Genomic DNA, 15997 nt, shown 5'->3' with positions numbered 1-15997 from the left:
AAGAAGTTCAGTCTGAGGTGTGATCTGGGCGAAATGCATCCGGGAGTTATGTAACGGAATACAAATACAGCATTTACAGAACGTCTAATACTAACTCTGAATTAGTGGGTATGTTTAAAATGACCTTCTGCCATTATATCCAAACATGCCGTGCAGTTCCTAATAACACAGTAGTTTTGTAGTAAGAATATCTTTGCAACATATAACCAGGACAGACTTTTAACATCTATATATGACAGTGGAAATACACCTTGGACATTTCAAAATTCAGTTCGAAAATTGTGTAAAGACATACAGGTATTAGAAGAACTGGGAGGAAATAGAAATGTTAATAGTAGTTATCTGATGATGGTGGAATTAGGGCTTGCTTTTATTTTATTATGCTTTGTTGTATTTCCCAAAATATCTCTACACTAAGAACACATAGATTTTAAAATAATAAAAGCATTGGTTTAACAAATGTACACCACCACAGTAAATATCCTAGAGAACAGAGTTAAAAATCCTGAAACAGAGTTCAGAACCTTTTACCCAAATAAAAGCACATAAGGAAATTTTGTATGTGGAACAGTAACTTCCATTTCAACACATGCAAAGAAGGAAATTATTGTAGCAAATGATGAGTTAATAGAAATTTAATTTTTAAAATGATGTGCGCTTGAGATACAATTGAGAAAGTAGAAAAGTCCTTTTTCTTGTGATAATTGTCGAGTTTAAAATGGGAAAAAAATGTAAGGATGATGGATGCATATATTGTAATTTAAATAATCGAATGTTTCAGTTGCCCAGCAAGAATGAGGAATGAGGTGAAGTCATCCTTCCCAGGGTTTAGATTTTCGACCATTAAAGCATTGGAGTGTCTGAGAAGCTAATAGTTTAGTTAATGAATTAACTACTTATGGTTGTACCCTGATGAGTATTGGAGAAACACAGGTTCAGGGTGAGCCCGGCCGTGGCTGCAGGGAGTAGCTGTAGTGGCGGGTACCAGGCGCTAGGGGGAGGTATCAGGGCTCTGACAGTAAAAGCCGAAAGCCGCCTTCTGCAATTTCACACGGTTTCAAATTTAGCAAAATTTAGGACAGATCTTAAACCATTAGCACTTAATTTAAAAATGAATTGTGAATTTTTAGTAGATAATGGAGATACAATGCAAAATTTTAGTCTTTCCCTAGCTACTATTCCCAGTACAAGCCCTTCCTGGAGGTAACCACTTTCCCTATTGTTCCAGAGGAACTCTATGGATATATTTAAGTATATACACATATACCTAAGGATTTGCATTTAAATGGAGGACATTTTAGTTATTTATACATCTGTCCACCTCTACCTTTTCCAAAATGATTTATGGGCAGTTGTTGAAATATTTTTGTTTTTTCCACAGCTTCTCAATTTGCTATCCTACTTCTCCACCCCCATCCATTTAGGGCTGTTAATAAGAATGCATTCACAAAAAAAAAAAAAAAAAAAAAAAAAAAAAAAAAAATGCCTTCGCCTACTATTTCCACAATAGATAAATAATAGCCACAGTTCACTGGGTGTTTACTATGTACCAGGTGCTACATTACATCTTTTACATACGCAATATTATTTACTCCTTACAGCTCTGTGAGGTGGGCACCCCCACTTTGCATTCAAGAACCATGAAGTTAGGAAGTACAGCAGTTATCTGCATGACGTCTAAAGTTCCTTTGCCCCATTCCCAAAGGACTAAGTCCGCTTGGATACCACCTGGGGAGTGAGTTCTGTAATAACTGTTCTTGGGAGGCTGCCCATGTCCTCTGTTGCCTGCTAGAGCCATGAGATGACGAAGGTCATAATACTGAAGTCTTTGGCCTTTTACAGGCTCATTTGGGGTTAAAAATAAATCCTGAAGGGAAGAAGGAGGGTTAGAGCTGAAGATCCACCCTCCTGAGTCTTATGACTTCCAAAGAGAGGCTGTCTGTCTTCTGCTGGTGCTTTGCTTTACTTGTAACCCCATTTGTTCATTTAATAAACCTTTAAATGTTTCATTCATACAATGTTTCAAACACTATGCTTGCCGCTGGAGGTACAGGATATCTCCTCCTTTTTTTCCAAGCGGGAGATAGAAACCATCTCATGTAAGAGTTAAACTGTCCCCTTTATCGATATGTAGATGGGAAAATGTGAGGACTTTTCATTTTCCGTTCACTTGGTATCGTCTTCAAAACGAAACTGTCTTTTCTCAGGTCGCTTCAGAGTAAAAATGTTGCATTTAGCCTTTAAGCCTTTGAAGATGTGTCATGTTTTAACACCATGTAGAGAACAGTGTTTACAAACTGGTGACATGGAAATGTAGCCAACCTCTGTGTTTCCTTTGGCAAGGCCAGTGTTTTTAGAAAATGGAAGTTCCTTTATGTAGAGCCTTCCTGTCTGCCAGTCCGCACCACATGCCTATTCTCTTCTTGTTCACATAGTTACCTTATCTTGAAGGCATTTGAATTTTCAACTCCTGCTGTCAATAGAAGGTATAGTTGGGGTTATTAAAGACTTATGAGATGTCCTTCAGTTTGAACTCTCCCAAATGGCCCCCAAATTGAAGATTTGACTTTCATTCCTATTTTTCCATGGCTATAACCTCCAGCTATTTTCTGTTGCCACTGCCCAGGATCAAAATAAAGGGATGGTGGTGGTGGGTTTTTCATCTACAACCCTCTCCCCCCGGTGCACAGACTTTCCTCACTTTACGTTTTCTGGTACTACTTCATTCCCTCTGGCCTGGGAAATGGCCACACACAACACACCAGGCATACCAAATCACCTCACACAATTATCCCCTTTTTAAGAGCCTTGGTTTATTCATATGTAAAATTCAAGTTGAAACTAGGTGACTTTTCACTTTGTTTTTGTTTTTGTTTTGCAGTTGGCTTGGCATAAACTTAGCTTGGCATATACTAGAGCACAAAATAGCCTCTTCCCACGGTGCTCCCTCTGCCTTCCCCCTTGTGGTCATCAAGCATTCCCTTAGGTTGGCTCAGAAAGTTCATCTGGCTCCTGTGCGTGCCCTCCAACTTTAGCCCCTTCCTACTTTCTGGAGATACAGCAGAGTATCTCTATTTTGTTTTTTTCCTAGACTATTCAGGGCTTCCTTCTACCACAAGTAAAAATGTTTGTCTCAGCGCTGGTGGACGGGCCAGCTTGTACAGAGTCTTCTGGTTTCCACAGAAGAGTCCTCCAGCCAATGTTCCTGTGAACTCTGGACACACCCAGTTTCCCACACTATCCTTCCAGCATGGTAATCCCACCCCAAGTTTTCTTTCTAGCTCTGAAATTTTCTCTCTTCTCTCTTTCTCTCTTTTTAATGTTTACTTATTTTTGAGAGAGAGAGAGTAGGGGTGCAGTGGGGGTCGGTTGGGGAAGGGGCAGAGAGAGAGGGGACAGAGGATCTGAAGGAGGGATGCCTAAGTGGGGCTCCAACTCACAGACCCTGAGATCAAGATCTGAGCTGAAGTCAAATGCTTAACCTACTAAGCCACCAGGCACCCCTCTCTCTTCTCTTAAGCTTTTCCTTTAACACTCTCTTCTGCAGTCATGTGCCTTTAAAAAACAAACAAACAAACAAACCAGCACCTAGATAACTGTAACTTTTTGGGCACCTATTATATGGAGTTAGCTGTGCTAAGTGCTTCAGAGGCATTATGTAACTAACCTTCATAATAACCCTAGGGGATGGGGACTTTGCCATCCCCATTTTACTGATGACAATATTAAGACGCATAGACTTAATGGTGACTTTCCCAAGATCACGTCAATAGTAAGCATGGAGCTGGGAGGAGGGTTTTAGCCTATGCAGGATGAAGCCAAAGGTCACACTCTCCAGAGCTACTCTATATTTCATTTTCAGTAAACTGATTTTCTGAACATCTTCCCAACTCTTTATAACCTCATCCAGTTCATGCCTGCCCTCTCCCCACCCCCTACCAGCACACACTCACTTGACCCAACACAGAGGTCCCTTCTCTTGTCAGGAGAAGTTCAGATTCAGTGGATGTATAATTTGTCATCAACAGCAAATAGTCTGCCCTGCGCAGATCATCTCCCACAAATACACCATGACTTTAGGATTGTGTCCAACCCTTGGGTTGTCCAGTCACTCGGAAACTTTATTATTTTCAACGGGTTTCAGAGAAGAGAAGCCATGATTTCCTGAGATGATCCATCAAACCTTGGTTTCTGTCATCTTTGTGACCTACTGAAAGATGAACTACCTCTTTGAATGGGAAAAGGTGGAGTAAAGGCTACAGATCCCCTTTTTCTCATGGGGCCGCCACAGGATGTCTTTGTAGTACGTCAACTCGAGTATGTAGCTCCCGATTTCAATCCCATGTCCTGGTTTAGAACCTGTGGGGGCTATCACACCACATTGCTGGTTGTGGTGGTATGAGATAAGGTGTCCAGCCCAGGGAAGGGTTAGACAATCACAACATATTTCTTTTTTCTTTCAAGATTTTAAAATTTCTTTATTTTAAATCTACTTTTATTTTTTTTATTATTACCATTTTTTTTAATGCTTATTTTTGAGAGAGAGAGGGAGGGAGAAAGAGAGAGAGAGAGAGTGAGCAGGGGAGGGTCAGAGAGAGAGGGAGACACAGAATCTGAAATAGGCTTCAGGCTCTGAGCTGCTAGCACAGAGCCCGACACGGGGCTCAAACTCACAAACCGTGAAATCATGACCTGAACCGGTCAGAGGCTCAACCGACTGAGCCACCCAGGTGCCCCCAAAGTTTATTTATTTAGTTTGGAATAGAGAGAGAGAAAGGCAAAGAGACAGAGAGGGAGAGAGAATCCCAAGCAGGCTCCACACTGTCAGCACAGAGCCTGATGCAAACCCATGACCGTGAGATCATGCATGACCTGAGACAAAATCAAGAGCTGGATGCTCAATTGACTGAGCCACCCAGGTGCTCCAATAACGTGTTTCTAAGTAGCAAAATTGGCATCACCCACTAGATTCTGAACCTCAAGAATATAGTTATATACTGTATTTTTCAACTTAACATACACGTACAATAAGAACGCCAAAGAGTAAAAAAGGGCATATATAAAAAATAAGTGTCTCTCTAACTTCCACTTCTCTAGTTTCAACTTTTTTGGTACTTATAACTTAGCTTAAAGGATTAAAATATATATATATGGTACACTTTCCAATGATACCAGTATACATGTACCAGAAAAGCTGAAATAAAAAATATGAGCTGCTAGGGCAGATGAAGAGCCCCCGGTACTCTCGCCACTGTTGGTAGGAGTATAACTTGGTACAACTGTTTAGAAAAAATTGTTTGGTAGTATCTTTTAGAGCTGCACATATCTACATCAAACACTTCCACTCCTGGTTGGTATGTAAGTTTTCCTCAAAAAGTGCTTACACGATTGCTCATAGCAACCCATTCATAAATGGCCCAAACTGAAAACTACCCAAACACATCAGTGATGGAATCGATCAATGAATTGTGATGTAGTTACACAATGGAATGCTACGTGCAGTGTGAACAAATTCACTTATAACTACATGCGGAGATATGCATGAATCTTACCAATGGTGTCGAGTAAGAGAAACCAGACATGAAAAGGCAATACAATAAGATTAAATTTATATAATGTACCAAAACAGGAGAAACTAAGCTATCCTCTTAGAAGTCACAGTATTGATTACTCTCTGGGGAGGGAAGAGTGACAAGAAGGGAATGAGGTTGGGATGCTTTTGGGATGCTGGTAATGGTTTTTTTTTTTTTTTTTTTTTTTTTTAACTTAGTGTTGTGTACCTAAGCGTGTTCAGCTTATGACTATTCACTAAGTTGTACCTTTATGAATACACACTGTTATTTGTATGTATCTTACACTCTAATAAAAATTAAAAACAGCTTCTTGGACTTTTGTATATCCTACAAAAAGCCCAATAAACTAAATAAACTAAAAAAGTCTAAAATAAGCCAATTTAGAGGTGTCTGGGTGGGTCAGTTGGTTAAACATCTGACTTGATTTCAGCTTAGGTCATGATCTCATGGATTGTGAGATTGAGCCCTGAGTCCCTAGCCCAAGCCGGTCTCTGTGCTGACGGTGTGGAGCCTGCTTGGGATTCTCTCTCTCTCTCTCTCTCTCTCTCTCTCTCTCTCTCTCTCTCTCTCTCAATAAATAAATAAATAAATAAATAAATAAACAAACAAACAAACAAACAAACAAACAAATAAACTTTAAAATAAGCCACTCTAGGGGCGCCTGGGTGGTGCAGTCGGTTAAGCTTCCGACTTCAGCTCAGGTCACGATCTCGCAGTCCATGAGTTCGAGCCCCGCGTCGGGCTCTGGGCTGACGGCTCAGAGCCTGGAGCCTGCTTCCGATTCTGTGTCTCCCTCTCTCTCTGCCCCTTCCCCGTTCATGCTCTGTCTCTCTCTGTCTCAAAAATAAATAAACGTTAAAAAAAAAATTAAAAAAAATAAAATAAAATAAGCCACTCTAAATTTTGAATACAGTCATTTTACTGGTCGTAGGGAATGATTCAGGCAGACAAAATTAACTCTGATTGTTTTCTTATTATAAAAGTAATCCATTTTGAAAAATAAATTCAGTACTTAATATATACATACGGTACCCAAAATTCAAAAGGTCATTAATTGTTAATGAGATTAAGTCTACCAGCATGATCTAGAATAAACAAAAAGAAAAAATTAAAACGCTATTTCAGGGTGTCAGTTTCATTTTATTTTTAAATGACTGTTACATCAGTATTGCATAATGTGTAAAAATCCATTTTTCAAAAGTTAATTTCGTTTTAATTAATGAGTTAATTAAAATAGATAAGACATTCACTTGGTCCAAAATTCAAAAATTAAAAAAGGGCATCCTGTCCTTCAGGTACCTGATTCCTCCAGTCAACCAATGTTCCAGTTTTTGGGGTCTATTCAGAAATATTTTATGCACATACAACAAATATGTATAACCATTTTTTGCCCCCCCCCCCACTTCACCAACCAGTAGAGCACTGTTGCTATCTTGCTTTTTTTTTTTTTATTAACCTAAAAACCTATCTTCTCAATCATTTCACATTAATAGACAAGGAGCTTCTTCTTTTCTTAATGGCCTAATATTTTATTGTACAATATGGCAGGATTTATTTCACCTATCCCTATTGATTGGTAATAACATTATTTCCATGCTTTGCCACTTCAAACTGAAATGAACAGCTTCCACCTATGTTATTTCATATATTTGAATAAATATCTACCTATTAAATCTAGAAGACAAGTTAACTCTGAATCATCAATATTCATTTGCTTTCTCCACTTAATCATTTTAGTTTTGAACTTAATCAAAAGTGAGTTCTAGAGTTATAATGTTTTTCAGGTAGAGATTGATTGACCCATGCACTCCTTAATTTCTTCAGCAAATAATTATTGAGTCCTACTTTATTCTCCCTGATGAACAAAAGATGCCACATTTCCTGCTGTCCTGGTGTTTACATTCTGGTGTGTGTGTGTGGAGGGGTGCGAGTTGAGATAGGAGACAGATGGCACCCGAAATGAATATGTTATATACAGGTCAGGAAAGATTAAATAATGCTCTGTAGAAAAATAAACCAGTGATGGGGAGTAGGTCATGTCAAGAAGGATGTCGAAAGAAAGAAAAGAAAAGGAAAGAAAGAAAAAGAAAGAAAGGAAGGAAGAAAGAAAGAAAAGGAAAAAAAGGGGCGCCTGGTGGCTCAGTCGGTTAAGCACTTGACTCTTGATTTTGGCTCAGGTCATGACCTCACCATCATGGCATTGAGCTCTGCATCGGGCTCCATGCTGGGCATGGAACCTGCTTGAGATTCTCTCTTTCCCTCTGCCCTCTTCCCCGCTTGTACTCTCTGTCTCTCTCTGTCTCTCTCTGTCTCTCTCTCTCAAAAAAGGAAGAAGGGTGTTGCAACTTTAAATAGGGCCAGGGAGGCCCCTGTAGGGACTTGGCATTTGCCCTGCATAAGCTGGAGGCTGTTGCAAGATTTTCCCCACCGTTATGTTTTTTCTTTTGTTTTAAAAAATATGGTTTTTATTTTGAAATAGTTTTAGGTTTATAGAAAAGTTGCAGGAGCAGCTGGGTGGCTCGGTTGGTTGGGTGTCTGACTCTTGACTTCATCTCAGGTCATGATCCCAAGGTCATGAGATTGAGCCCCATGATAGCTCCACACTGAGCATGGAGACTGCTTAAAATTCTCTCCCTCCCTCGGGGTGCCTGGGCAGCTCAGTCTACTGGGTGTCTCACTTTGGCTGAGGTCATGATCTCACAGTTTGTGAGTTCAAGCCCCATGTCATGCTCTATGCTGACAGCTCAGAGCCTGGAGTCTGCCTTGGATTTTGTGTCTCCCTCTCTCTCTGCCCCTCCCCTGGTTGCTCTCTCTCTCTCTCTCAAAAATAAGGAAACATTAAAAATAAAAAAAAATTTTTTTAAAGATTCTCTCCCTCCCTCCCCGCCCCACTGTCTGTCTCTCTCTCCCTCTGCCCCTCTCCCTCACTTGTGCTCTCTCTCTCAAAAATAAGAGACAGAGCACAAGCCAGGGAGGGACAGAGAGAGAGGACGACAGAAACTGAAGCAGGCTCCAGGCTCTGAATTGTCAGCACAGAGCCCAACACAAGGCTCGAACCCACAAACCGTGAGATCATGACCTGAGCCGAAGTCAGACACACTTAACCGATTGAGCCACCAAGGTGCCCCTCTAAAATAAAATTTTAAAAAATTAGTTTTAAAAAGTTGTAAAGACAGTAAAGGTAATTCATCTTTTCATCCTAATCATCTAGGTCCTAAGAAGAGCACAGAGCTCTTTATAACTTAGCTGTGAGGATTTCTAAAAGCAGGCTGACTTACCCAGTTTCACTTTCTCCTGATGTTATTATCTTACATTACTGTGGTGCTTTTCTTGAAACTGAGAAACCAACATTGGTATACTCCTATTAACTAAACTCCAGACTTCAGAAAGTTTTCACCAGTTTTTCCATTAATGTCCTTTTCCTGTTCCAGAATCCAATCCAGGATACCTCATGGCATTCAGTTCTTAATGCCTCCTTCATGTCCTCTTATCTGTGACAATTTCTCAATATATCCTCGTCTTTAGTGACCTTGACAATTTTGGGGAGTACTGATCAGGTATTTTGTAGACCGTCTCTCAGTCTAGATTTGTCTGATGTTTCCCTTATGATTAGAGTGAGGCAATGGATTTGGGGAAAGAATACTAAAGAAGTGAAGTGCTCTTTTCCTTACAACCTATCAGGGCCACCCGATATCCAGCCGGGGAAGTGATGCTAGCCTGGTCACTTGGTTCATGTGGATTCGGGTGGGTTTCTCCCCTATTACTTAATATTTTCCCCTTTCTATTCCTTATTCTTTGGAAGCTAGTCACTAAGTCCAGCCCACACTCAACTGATGTACATTTGAGAAGCCTTACTCTGGTTGCTTGTTGAGACTAGATTGTAGAAAGACAAGGGCAAAAGCAATATACCAGGTTGAGCTGGTGCACTGGAACCAGTGCAGCCACATGAGAAATGCCTGGCTTTCATTTCTTAATTTCTGAGCTGGGGGATTCTGAGCCAGTTATGTAAGGACGTGAGGATACATAGGAATGTAACAACAGACTACCTGAAATCATTTCATTCTTGCTCCACAGGGCTGGGCTTGGGACTTTATTTCGTTCCCTTTGCATGTTACTTGAAGAAGGTTTTAACTGTAGATGAGAGTTACTCTCCAAATTTCATAATTTATATGAAGTGCAGGGATACAGAAGTTCTTTTTTTTTTTTTAATATAATTTATTGTTACTGAGAACAAACTGAGGGTTGATGGGGGGTGGGAGGGAGGGGAAAGTGGGTGATGGGCATTGAGGAGGGCACCTGTTGGGATGAGCACTGGGTGTTGTATGGAAACCAATTTGACAATAAATTATACATATAAAAAATAATATAATTTATTGTCAAATTGGCTAACATGCAGTGTGTAAAGTGTGCTCTTGGTTTTTGGGGTAGATTCCTGTGGTTCATCGCTTACATACAACACCCAGTGCTCATCCCAACAGGTGCCCTCATCAATGCCCATCACCCATTTTCCCCTCTCCCCCACCCCCTCATCCACCCTCAGTTTGTTCTCTGTATTTAAGAGTCTCTTGTGGTTTGCCTTCTTCCCTCTCTGTGTTTTTTTCCCCCGTTCCCTTCCCCCATGGTCTTCTGTTAAGTTTCTCAAGATCCACATATGAGTGAAAACATATGATGTCTGTCCTTCTCTGGCTGACTTATTTCATTCAGCATAATACTGTCCAGTTCCATCCACATTGCTGCAAATGGCATGATTTCATTCTTTCTTATTGCCAAGTAGTATTCCATCGTATATATAAACCACATCTTCTTTATCCAGTCATCAGTTGATGGACATTTAGGATCTTTCCATAATTTGGCTATTGTTGAAAGCACTGCTGTAGACATTGGGGTACATGTGCCCCTGTGAATCAGCACTCCAGGGATACAGAACTTCTAAATAAATGATACTTTTGTACTTGCTATTATTTTTCACTTGCTCAACAATTATATATATATTTTTTAACGTTTATTTATTTTTGAGACAGAGAGAGACAGAGCATGAATGGGGAGGGGCAGAGAGAGAGGGAAACACAGAATCGGAAGCAGGCTCCAGGCTCTGAGCCGTCAGCCCAGAGCCCGACACCGGGCTCGAACTCACGGACCGCGAGATCGTGACCTGAGCTGAAGTCGGACGTTTAACCGACTGAGCCACCCAGGCGCTCCAACTTGCTCAACAATTATTAATGGAAAGTCTATTGTCTATTTCAGGTGAAAGTAAGTAATAATTATTGGATGAAAACATAGCACAGTGCCTGGCTCTCAGTAAATACTTGTTAAATCAGCCAGAAGAAATTAGGCAGCAACTGACTGACAAAAGAATGGCCACTCTTGCCCAATGACCTTGGCAGGAGCCCCAGAACTCCTCTACTCCTCTCAAGGTCATCACTTGGAATTTCTGCTCTTCTTCTCCTTTTCCTTCTAATAGCTGCTTTTTAAGACAATCCCTTCACTTTCATCCCATGTTGGGTCAGATGGCTCTGGAGTTGGTTTGTTATGCTATAGAAAGCAAAAAGCCCTAAAGAAGTTAAATCTTGAAACGGCATCACTCATCCAGTCTTATTTTCTTCTGAAATAAAGTGAATCTTAGTTTGCTTCTTCACTTTGAGTCTCTAATAATCTTCCTCTGGGAGTGACAGAAGAGTTATTCTTTTTTATCCTAGAGAATGAGAATGAGCATGAGCTGGGGAGGGGCAGAGAGAGGGAGACAGAGGATCTGAAGTGGGCTCTGGTCTGACAGCACAGAGCCCGATGTAGGACTCGAACCCACAAACCGTGAGATCATGACCGGAGCCGAAGTCAGACACTTAACTGACCCACCCAGGCGCCCCCACCCCCATGGTTAAGTTTTAAAGAGCTGGGTGCTTGTATTAGCCCCTGTATAGTTGGGGTGAAAGCTGAAACTGTTCTCTGTTCTGTTGTTCTCCTACCTACAGTGGGCTTCTTGTCCTTATATTGCTGGGAACCCAATCACATTCTGAAGTAGGAGAATGTTTGTCAAGTCTCAAAGTATTCATAAGTTTGTAAACATACTTTAGAACACAACTACCAACTGCTTATATTTTAAAAAATGGTAAGCTATAAAATATTAAAGAAATTAATATAAAGTACAGATCATAATGATTTTTGTTTAAGGTTTGTTTTTATTTTTATTTTAAGAGAGAGATAGAGAGCAAGCAGGGGAGGGGCAGAGAGAGAGGGAGAGAGACTACCCTAAGCAGGCTCCTCACTGTCAGCTCAGAGCCTGGTGCAGGGCTTGAACTCATGAACTGTGAGATCATGACCTGAGCTGAAATCAAGAGTTGGATGTTTAACTGACTGAGATATGGTTTTGGTTTCAGGTAGTTTATCTGGGACGTGACTTAAGGCAGCTGAGTAAAGAAGTGGGAAGAGTAAGACAGGGAAGGGGTAGGGTTCCTGTGCGGTGTCCTAGAAAGGTGTCCTAAAGGTGCTGCCTTTAGGCAGTGGGGTTGCATTGCCTCTTCTGTAGCACCTCCTGATAATCATTCAGAATATCTATTGGACTTCTCTGCTTGGAAGGACAGGATTCTGGAGCATGAATCCACTGGACCTGTTTGGCACCGATTGAGGGTTGCTTTGCAGATGTTAACTCCCTTACACTTTTGGTCGTTTGCCTGTGGGAAGAGAGGAGGCATCGGTACAGGTGGGGGCCCTGAGCCATAAGCAGGATGATTGGGGCAGCACTAGAGGAGGGTGCTGTTGGTGGCAGGTGAGTCTGAGGCGCAGCTGAATTTCAGTCAGAGGTGTGGAGGGAATGGGACACAGGGTGCTGGAGCTGCCTGCTCTATGAGGAATTGAGTACACAGAATGGTAGGCACTGCTGTGATTTGAAATTCTGGTCTGGGGCTCCTTACGGTATCAAATGGGGGAACTAGTTCTGGGTCCTTATTACTATTAACTTCTTGTACAAGGCCTCAGGTCTGATTGCATAACAACTCTGTGAGATATTCCAGGCAGATGTTGTTCTCCTGACTCTTTTTTAAAAAAAATTGTGGTTAGGGGCCGCCTGGGTGGCTCAGTCGGTTAAGCGTCCGACTTCGGCTCAGGTCATGATCTCACGGTCCGTGAGTTTGAGCCCCGCGTCGGGCTCTGTGCTGACCGCTCAGAGCCTGGGGCCTGTTTCAGATTCTGTGTCTCCCTCTCTCTGACCCTCCCCCATTCATGCTCTGTCTCTCTCTGTCTCAAAAATAAATAAACGTTAAAAAAAAAAAAATTAAAAAAAAATCGTGGTTAGATATCCATAGCACAAAATTTGCCATTTTAACCATTTCCATGTGTGCAATTCAGTGGCATTAAGTACATTCACATTACTGGGTAGCCATTACCACCCTTCATTTCTAGATCTTTTTTAATTTTCCCAAACTGAAACTCCACACCCATTAAACAGTAACTCCCTGTTCTGCCCTTCCCCTATTTCCTGGCTGCCACCATTCTGTTTTCTGTCTCTATGAATTTGACAACTCTGAGCCCCCCATACGAGTGGAATTTTAAGTATTTGTCCTTTTAGGACTGGCTTATTTCATGTAGCATAATGTCTTCAAGGTTCATTGATGTTATATAGCATGCATCAGAATTTCCTTCCTTTTTAAGGCTGAATAATATTCCACTGCATGTATATACCAGATTTTATCTATCCTTCTGTTGATTTCTACTTGGATTAGTTTTACTTTTTGGGTATTGTGAATAATGCTGCTATGAACATGGGCATACAAATATCTGTTCGAGTCCCTGCTTTCACTTTTCTTGGGTATACACCCAGAAGTGGAATCATATGATAATTCTATTTTTAATTTTGTAAGGAACCACTATACTGTTTTCCACAGAGCTATACCATTTGCATTCCCACCAAGAGTTCACAAGTGCTCCAATTTTACCACATCCTTGTTAACACTTGTTATTTCTAATGGGTGTGGTTTTGATATGCATTTCCCTAATGATTAGTGATGTTGAGCATCTTTTCATATGCTTGTTGGCCATTTGTATATCTTCTTTGGAGAAATGTCTAATGAAGTCCTTTGACAATTTTAAAATCTGGTTTGTTGTTATTTGAGTTCTTTAAACTCTGTAGGGGTGTGTGTGTGTGTGTGTGTGTGTGTGTATTCTGGATATTAACCCTTAATCAGATATATAATTTGCAAATATTTTCCCCCATTCCAGTTTGCCTTTTTCCCTGACTTTTTGTTAAAAAAATTATTTTTAATGTTTATTAATTTTTGAGAGACAGAGAGGGACAGAGCATGAGTGTGGGAGGGGTAGAGAGAGAGGGAGACACAGAATCTGAAGCAGACTCCAGGCTCTGGGCTGTCAGCACAGAGCCCGACATGGGGCTTGATCTCATGAACCGTGAGATCATGACCTGACCAGAAGTCAGACACTCAATTGACTGAGCCACCCAGGCACCCCTGTTTATTTGTTTTTTAAGTGTTTACTTATTTATTTTGACAGAGAGAGAGAGAGTATGTGAGGGGGGAGGGACAGAGAGAGAGAGGAGAGAGGAGAGAAAGAATCCCAAGGAGGCTCTGTGCCGTCAGTGCAGAGCCCTACTCAGGGCTCAATCTCATGAACCATGAGATCGTGACCTGAGCCAAAATCAAGAGTCAGATGCTTAACCCACTGAGCCACCCAGGCCCTGTTTGTTTTTAAGATATTGGGGCTTAGAGTGATTTAGTGACTTGTAAAGTTTGCAAATATCATATTGGAGCCACTGGGACTTGAACCCCAGTGTCCTACCCTTTACCTAGTCTCCTTTTTTTACTGTCTCACTCCACTCCCTAACATTTGGTCACATCAACATAGGGAGTAGTTTGTCTTGTATAGGCAAAGTACCAAGTAATGCAATTCAATTGGTCCTTTGTATGACCCAGGCTCTTGCTGCTCTCCCCAAGTAGTCCTCCTCTCCCACCATCCTGGTGCTGATGCTTACAGAGATACAGAACACACCTGGGTGCCTTTAGTTATCTTAATTAGCCAATTAATTAAATTTATTTTCTTCATTGCTTCCACCTTAAAATGCTCTATTCTGTTCCTTAAAATGTTTTTAGGAATCAGAACATGTTTTCCAGAGGCCATTTTATTTACTTGAACAACTGCTTGCTATTTTACAATGAAGGCAGCTGATGGGTTTTTCTACCACCTTTAAAGAAGAGACTTTTATTAGATGGAGCAAGTTTCCATCCATTCCAAATTAATCCTAAAGCATTGCTGCTAATAAATGCAGGCCACTGCTGAGTAGAGTGCCTGACACAAAGTAGGTCTCCAATAAACATTTGTCAGATGAATGCCACGATGCCACAAGGGGGGAGGATTTATAGGGGGAGCAGGCTCAATTGTTTGATTTGGCAGGGGAAAAGAAGCAGTATTTTCTACATTATGGGTTCTGTGGAAATTGGTTTTATTTGTCTCATTCTTCATGTCTGAGGCTGCGGGACACAGCATCCTCAGGAGGGGGCAGGAATAAATCTCTGCAGAAGAACACAGCAAGCTGAAGTAGCCTTTCTGGATGGATGTTTCAGGGATCCTAATCGTGGGCCCTTTAGATCAAAGCGTCCTGCTTCCCCACTGTATTGTGGGAAGCTCTGAAAAAGGATTCTTGAAAAAACAAGGCAACTGTTTGGACTTTCAACATGATTTCTTTTCAACAAAGACCCTTTGAGTAAATCACTAAACTTTCCTGGGTCTCAGTTTCCTTTCAGCAGCAATAATGGAGTTGGACCAGAGGAGCTACTTTCCTGGGGCTCTAAGACGCCATGTTTCTAGTTTAGTATTCACTGTGCAGGAAAGTCTAGAAAAACAACTTGAGCAGGTCTGAGAGTTAAATGTACATATTTTAATTTTTTTAATGTTTGTTTATTTTTGAGAAAGAGACAGAGTGTGAGTGGGGGAGGGGCAGAGAGCCGGAGACATAGAATCTGAAGGAGGCTCTAGGCTCTGAGCTGTCAGCACAGAGCCCGATGCGGGGCTCAGACCCAAGAACTGTGAGATCATGAGCTGAGCTGAAAATGGACGCTTAACCAACTGAGCCACCCGGGCACCCCTAAATGTACATATTTTAAATCAGTTCCAAACTGTCATGGAAGTTTCTGGAAAACTTAAACAGATCATTTTGCCTGCTTTTTAGTTTTTATTTCAACAATTATCTCCAACTTATAATCTCAGCTTATAACTTCAGTTATGCGTTAAATATGATTAATATCTTATGCATATGATTATATTTGAGTGTGATAGCATCGTAGTTAGTCCATGTGAATACTTGATTTCTGTTTGTTAATGTGGTAATGTTGTCTGGCTGCCTACCTGTCTTCAAATATCCTTCCTATGTTTTGGGGTAACTTCCCACTTTAAGAGGCTTGTCCCCCCAAGGCAGAAGCCCT

Source organism: Panthera tigris, chromosome A1 (assembly GCF_018350195.1).
Source record: "Panthera tigris isolate Pti1 chromosome A1, P.tigris_Pti1_mat1.1, whole genome shotgun sequence".
Taxonomy (NCBI): Eukaryota; Metazoa; Chordata; class Mammalia; order Carnivora; family Felidae; genus Panthera; species Panthera tigris.
The sequence above is the reverse complement of the archived record's forward strand: the minus strand, read 5'-3'. Positions refer to the sequence as shown.